This window comes from Anopheles nili, chromosome 2, assembly GCF_943737925.1.
Source record: "Anopheles nili chromosome 2, idAnoNiliSN_F5_01, whole genome shotgun sequence".
Lineage (NCBI taxonomy): Eukaryota > Metazoa > Arthropoda > Insecta > Diptera > Culicidae > Anopheles > Anopheles nili.
Genome location: NC_071291.1, coordinates 70,485,160 through 70,492,830, shown reverse-complemented (window position 1 = coordinate 70,492,830; position 7,671 = coordinate 70,485,160).

Here is a 7,671-nt window from a genome sequence, read left to right as displayed (position 1 = left end):
TTAACATGAGACTCATCGACTCGGCGCGAGAGCTTCCTCCGTTGGCCACTCGCAATCAATGTTGCACAAATCACGTGCAGCTGCTGCAATCTAACCGAGTTCAGTCAGACCTCCACTCTTGGCCAAGGCAAATATTTGTGCCATTGTTGCGCCGCTTTGGAGCCGGTATTTGTGGGGAACGAATTCTTGCGAGCTCTCGAATCAATTTCTTAGGAATTGTTGCGCACCGGTCGCGCATTGAGAATAATACGTTTCGATGCACGAGTTTTCATATTCTGCGCATATGCTAACTTCCAATAACTTTACTGCCAACACAATACAAAAAAAAATCATGCAAACATGTTTCACTAATTCGATTTCAACAGAACAAACCTGACGTGTGTTCGTGTAAAGCTGTTTAATATTCCAGAACGTGATTTCGAGCCCCCACTCGAAAAACGAACGCAAAACCCCGTGCGCTTGCACAATCCGTGTTTGCTTTTCGCATTTCCCGGGAAATTTCACCCACCACCCACCCGTGGCCACTCGCCCCCCAAAACAGTGGGCTAAAAATGTCAAAGCTGTCATTTAAACAACTCACCCTGATATCCATAATCGGTGCTGGTGTGTGAGGCCCGGGCTTCACTCCCGCTGCTGTTGATGGTGTTGTTGCGAGCCGCGCCGTTCAATATTGATGTTGTTGGTTTCCACCTGAGCACGAAACGATGATGATGCTGCTGCTATTGATTTGGTTGCCGGCAGCGCGACAGCACGCGCTTGTTGTTGCGGCCGATGGCCGTTGTTTTCTTTGGAGTTTTCAGGGATAAATTTCCTTTTGTTTCTCTCTCTCTTTTTAAACTAGTCCTTAAGATTTTTTTATTTAGTTTCGCTACGCAAAGGAAATTTGAGAAAAAAAATTATGAAAAACTGTAATCCGCCAGAACGCACCGAGAGCATCCCAAGAGAGAAACCGAACAGAGATAAAGAGAGAGAGAGAGGCGCGTTGTTGTTAAAGGTGTTGCGAGAGGAGCGAAATTCGCCACACGGAACCGGCGTTTTTTTTGGCATCCCACGCTCCCTACGCGTGACGGGGAAAATGCAACGCGAGGAAAAACGCGGCCTCGCGGACTTCCGTGTTTTGTGATTTGTTTATTTTTCCCAACCAACCCCCCGGGTTCGCATCCCGCGCACGCGAATTTTCTCGCCCACCCCTCGGGTGTTGCTCGGGGGTACGGAAAAGCATCCGCGTGAGATGAACGAAACGCAAAAAAAGGACTTTCTCTACATCTCTCTCTCGCTCTCTCGCACTCAGTCAGAATGAGATAGGAGAACGTGTGATTGCACCTGAATAGCGCGTGCTCGTTCGTCCTGTTCCTCTCTAATCAGTGTGCTTTGCTGCATCCCTTTTACTAAGAAGAAACTATTGATAGCAGCACCCGGAGAATGCACAACAGCACGCCAATGAAATGACCCAACAGTACGACAACAAAAAAAAAACACCAAAAACAGCGCTATTTTTTCTGGCCTTTTTGACAGCATGCCACCGGTCTGTCATGTGACAGATGAGGGAAGGCGATTTCTTTGCCCCGAAAGCGAGACTCGCCACCCGCTAACGGCTAATGGGAAATGCAATAATGCACTCTCGGTTTGTAATGCGGGTTCCGCCACTCGGTCGGTCGGTTTTTGTACACTTTTATCGCCACGGCGCGACCCTAGAATGCATTAACGATGGACGACGGCACGGTCACATATTCGAGACGGGGGACAGCAGCACTTCTAAATGGCTTAAACGATTTTCACCCGCAGGCTATTTTATGCTTCCAATTTTCTATCTCGAAAGGATGAACCACTGTTTCCCTTCTTTCACACGCACGCTCACACGAAACCGACACACTAATTCCATTGCTTTCGGGGCGTTTTTTTTTATTTCTCCACCGCCTGCTTGATTTCCACACACTACTTTATCGGCTATATTCCGTGTCGCTTCCGTTGGGGCGGTTGGAGAAATGCATACAGTGCAGTACGGAGAATTTGCAGCAAGTGAACAATGCACACACACACACATACACAACACTCTCGATTTCCGTTAGAACCCTTGGACAAGTGATCACACGTTTTTTTTTTTAATTCCTTAACGCCATCGCGAGATTAAGAGGCTTTTGGGTGCGGTGTATAAATGGGAAGAAGCACACAAAAAATAGGGAAAAAACGCACAGAAACACAGCATTCTACTCGGGCGCACCTATTCACGTACATACACACAGAGACATGCTGTAATATCTTTGCCATTTCGCGTAACTTTTGTTTTAGACTTCGCGTTTTCTCGTTCTAGGAGTTTCTTCGCGTGGTTCCTACGCGATTTTGATTGTTAAAAATTAATCCCCCAACAACAAAAATGATTCCAATCTCTTCGCCAGGCTTCTCTTATGCACTTTACTTAGTCAACGCAATCTGCTCATTGTCTCGCCTGAACCTGAACCCTTTACACAGTACACACAACGTACCAGAGAGGAGTAGTTGGCGTTGTTTTCGGTTTGTCGTTACCGCGGCAACAACAGTAACAAAAAAAAAGAATAACGCATTACCAAGCGACGTCTGGCAGGAAGTGGAAATGTGCACGCGCGGCGGCGACGCAGAGGTGTGCGTGTGTGTGTTTGTGCGCACTTAAATGAATATTTAAGTAGCAGAGAAGCAATCGCCCTTGCGCTAGAGGGACGACCGATGGGGTGGAGGTCACAGAGGGTGGGATGGGGAAGGGCCGCACACAATGTATGCAATAGTTTATTACTTCTGCACACAAATACTCCACCGAAAATCAACACACTTCACGCATCGCCCGGAGAGACAAAAGCATTGAAATAAAAAAAAAACAACGAAGGTTCGATTGTTTCATGGGTTGTTTAGCAAACGGATCGCTTTGATGTTAGGTTTCGTGCTCAAGCACACAGCCACGTGCACACATACAAACGCGCGTGCAGCCAGGTAGAGTGGTCGACCAGTGCTGTCGGAAGTAAAACCCGAAAATCATTTTCTAACGAGCCTGATCACAAGGCAAGAAAGAAGAACAACGAGCAGAAAAATACAATAACAACAACAACAGAAAAAAACAAATCATCCCGAGATGAGATAATCGCTTTATCGCTCACTAAAGCGTATGAAAGACGTGCTCACATCGTTAAGCCCTTGTCGCGCTTTGCACACATGCACGGCAGGGTTCTTCGCCGTCTCGGCAGGCCGCGCTAGTTTTGCGGAACTACAGGGAAAAAAATGCAAATTTATCCCCTGTCGTAAACCAAAATTGGACATTTCTAATTGAGACAATTGCGCCGGAGTGCGTGTTCAAACAGTTTCCTCTCAATCGCGCCTTGCACCCGGATCAGTTAATCCTTCCCCCAAATAATAATCACTCTTCACTCCATTAATCAGATGTCATCCTATTGCTGCAATGTAAGACATAACAAGCAAAGGAAGAGAAAGAGAAAAAAAAACAGTACACTGCAAAAAAAAAGATGCACAGTTTATGATTCCCCCCCCTCCTCCTCCTCCCCTCCACCCACCGCGCGCGCTTGCATTTTATGTGCGTTTGGTAAGCATAATGCTTTTATTGCGCACTCCATCCCGTTCGCGCCCTAACCACTCAAGTGCGCCTCGTGCAGTTCATGCGCTCTCCCTCTCTCTCTCTCTCTCACGCTCTCACTTGCGCGCACCAGCCCATCACTTTCGCTCTTCTCACTTGTTATTTTTTTTTGCTTTGCTTTTAATTTCAGCTTCCCTCTCTCGCAGTTAAATGACGTTACACGCAGCCCAAAGTACCGCTGCAGGTGGGGAAGAGCAGAGCACCACCGCTGCCACTGCTGCTACTTCTTCTTCGTCTAATTCCTAATGCTCTACAACCTCCCCTCTCTCTCCCACGTCCACCCACCTCTTCCACAAAATACACTAGCCCCCACGGACGGTTTACCCGCTACGCAGCGTGCTGCTTTTTCGGACGTTCTTAGCTCCCTCGCGGAAGCTAGTTCACTCGCGATTCCAAGCGCACCGTCTTTGCGACCGACCGGATTGGAGGTTGTGTTGAAACTAAAAGAGACAGCACGACCGAGCGGCCGACCATCGGATCCGTGGTCGCATCGGTACAACCAGTTTTTTTTTGGCCCGTTGTGTGCGCGATCTCGCTCGCTCTCGTGCGCCAGAGGGCGTGCTGGCTCTCGCTTGCTCTCACGCACTCATGAGCGCGCGCGCGCTCTCTCTCTCTCTCTCTCTCGCTTGCGTGCATCGAGGAGCATGAACATCCACAGTGGGCCTGAGTGGCGTACGAAAAGTCGGGATAAACGCGTAATGTTTGCGTTTCCTGACGTTTAAGCCGCTGTGGATTTATTGGACTCGATTTCGATCGAAAATGATTGAGAAATAATCATAATTGGTCATTTTTGGTGACAATTCAAAGCTTTTACATTTTTAAAGGCTGCATCTTTAACTGTTCCGAGTCATAACGGTATTATCTCAGACTTACCGGCGGAAGTGATACACACTCAGGCAGAATGAAGCATAAAATTAACAATTGCCAATTTTCCATAGTGCATTGTGATTTCTCTCCAGCTTTGCAATGAACCATCATCCCTTCTCGCTCTGGTTCACTCATCACCCATCGCCCTATCGCGCTCTCGCGAGTGCGCTCACGGCGCTCTTTCTGGCACGTGTGCCACCGAATGCCCTTCGCACTTTCGCACGTTCTATCAAATCTCATTCAAAACAACTGAAATTCTTGATTGAATCTCATCATACAAACATCGTTGATGATGTTCGAAATAATATAGTAAATGCTAGTTACACATCTGTTTAATAGCATACCGATTTTGTCCGCTTCAGTTTAGAATCACAGCAAGCCAAAAATGAAACCAAATTTACACCCCTGCAAGGGCTTCTCATGGGAGATGGTTTTGATCACCGATAGGTTAATTTTGCATATTTATCGCAGCCTAAAAGCCCCAAGTTCCCTGCTTCTGCAAACAGCACCATAAAATCTCGCCTTCATCACCGAGGGGTTTTAGTGCAACTTGTTTACCGATGTTATATTCGCTCTTTAGTTTCATCTCACCGTTACCTTCTCACCCTTAGGCCATCTCGCTCTCCCTCACGCTCACTGCCTCTTGCTCTCTCACTTTCGCGCCAACCGATCGGAGTGCGCATCGGGAGTCCAATTTCAAGCGAGAGTATAAATGAAAATAATAAAGCAAGAATAACAAATCACATGAAACAAAAAGGCCCCAACCCTCCCCGTCCCTATCCTCTTCCCCCCGGGGGCCCCCTTGAGACGGGTACCGACCGACCCCTCTGGGCGGAAGGAACGACATTTTGACTTTTCGTCGAGCAAAGGCGATCGGTTGGAGGCGTTTTTTTTTTGGTGGCACAGGGAATGTAATAAAACGCGCACGATACGCGGGAGAAACGCGTGCGAATGATAGCAATCAATAAAGCATGCCCGATATGCTAGCAGCTGGGGATGCGTGTACGAAATTATCGGTTCGAAAAGTTAACAGTGAAATCTCGCAACAAATTGAGACCGATATCGCGGCTCATCGGGATGGAGCAAAATTTACATCAAACAAAACTACACGCACCTGCTTTTGGGGCGATGCATTTGTGGAATTATGAATGCTGAATGCGCAGCTTATCTGCAAACGGGGAGATGCAGCGACCTCAACAAAGGGAGTCTTTAAAATGCTTATCTTATCGCATTAGTAGGTTCCATTGTAATTTAGATTGCATTAAAAAAGAAAGAAAAGGGAGCTGTTTTAGATAGGTAGTGGACATTTCGAAAACATGAGGCTAATATTAGGCCCGATGGTTTGTTATGTTGTAAAGGTGACATGGTCAAGCATATCATATCATAAAGTATATCATATTATTGATCATTTTTACAGATTACGAATAGGAATGCTTTGCGTATTATTGCGGTTGTTGCTTTACAAATAATAGTCAAACGTTTTCCCTCGCTTTATGCGCAGAACGCTTGACACGCCATCTCCCCCTTACGCTAAAGGGAGCGAGACCTTGAGAACGCCAGCTAGTCAAATTGAATTCAATCCGCCATATTTCTGCGGAAAGTGCTTCCGCCCGGGAAGGAAGTGGGTGGATATGGGCCGTGCAGTAAATTAAACGTCGAAATGCTCCGAATCGTACCCCCGTTTTGTAGGATTTTGTGCGTCATTCCAGAAATTGTAACAAACTCGAGTGATGAAACATCACGAGCAGTTGAACTCATGCTTCGGTGACACCGTTTACATATAACCGGGTTTTGTTGATGAAATGTAAATTCCTTTTGTAGAAATAATGCACAGATCAAGCCGCTCATGACGGCAAACGCATCTATTCGAGAGATCCTTTTTTTCCTGTAGTTTCGATGCGTAGAGAGTAATCTAATTATACCGAGAGGAACCAGCCATAAGTGTATCAAAATGTTACCATCAATTGGTCGTCATCGGCAGCACCGCCATTCGCGCCCTTTCCCCGCTGCTATTCCGACCCCCTTTCGCTTTGTCATCCCTTGTTCCTCCGCACCGCAACCACGCACCACCCGTGAACGACGGAACACGGGACCTTGCTCGGGTGCGCGAGAGCGAGACAGCTGCTATGCAGAAGGAGGTTATCTGAGAAAATCCCACAGACAATGAGAGCAAGAAACAGCGCGATACCGACAGAGAGAGCGCGTGAGTGAGAAAGCGAGCAGGTGAGCCTTGTAGTGAGAAAGAGAGCGGGAGCAAATAGTGAGGAGTGAGAGAGCCAGATGCAGAGAAAAAGTATGGAACGTGAAAAGCAATTGACAAATGTTGAAAAACTTCTATAAGCCAGGCGCAAAAAATTATCTATGTAAATTTTATCGAACAAACTACATATTTACTCTGTGTGATACATTTGAAGTGTAAATATTTTCAATTTTGGGATTACGTTGTACAGATATCAGTAGCTGACGCAAACATTTTCTACTCAATTTGCTATGAAATATTATTTTGAATTTTTGCGTTAAAATAGTCGATATATATTGCTGTAAAATATTTACTATATAAAGTATATAAATCATGAATATGAGCTCAACTTACAAAAAAAATCAAACAGTATTTTCTATTTAATAAAATATTTTGTATAACTTTCTTAAATACTTTTTAAAGTTTTATACAGATAATTGTTTCAAACTCTTCTTCAAAAGCTTATGCACACAATTGTCAACTAGTCTCCATATTTCGTAACCGTGATAGTTTGATATCTAATTCATTGCTACGTTATTCTCTTGCAGTTAAGCATAATATGGAATTCGATTGTTGGGAGTAAGCATATCGAAATGGGCAAAGAACATAGTTGTTTATGTGTTTAAACGGCGGGACGTGATGACTTGAAAATTCATATGCATCGACAAAGGGAAATAAGATAAAGAGTGAGCATGCTTGCCAGAAAGAGAAAGAGAAAGAGAAAGAGAAAAAGAAAGAGAGAGAGAGAGAGTGAGAACAAGGGCTACAAATGCCTATGGGTCAAGCAGTGGACGGTATATTGGCTAATTTATTCATTTTACAAAAAAAAAATGAATTACTTAACCTATTTTTTTCGCAGAAATAATGCATTTATAAATTGATTAAATCGGACACAGATATTACCTAGAGAATAAGGTGTCAATGCTCGATGTTTTGTGGCAGTGATCCG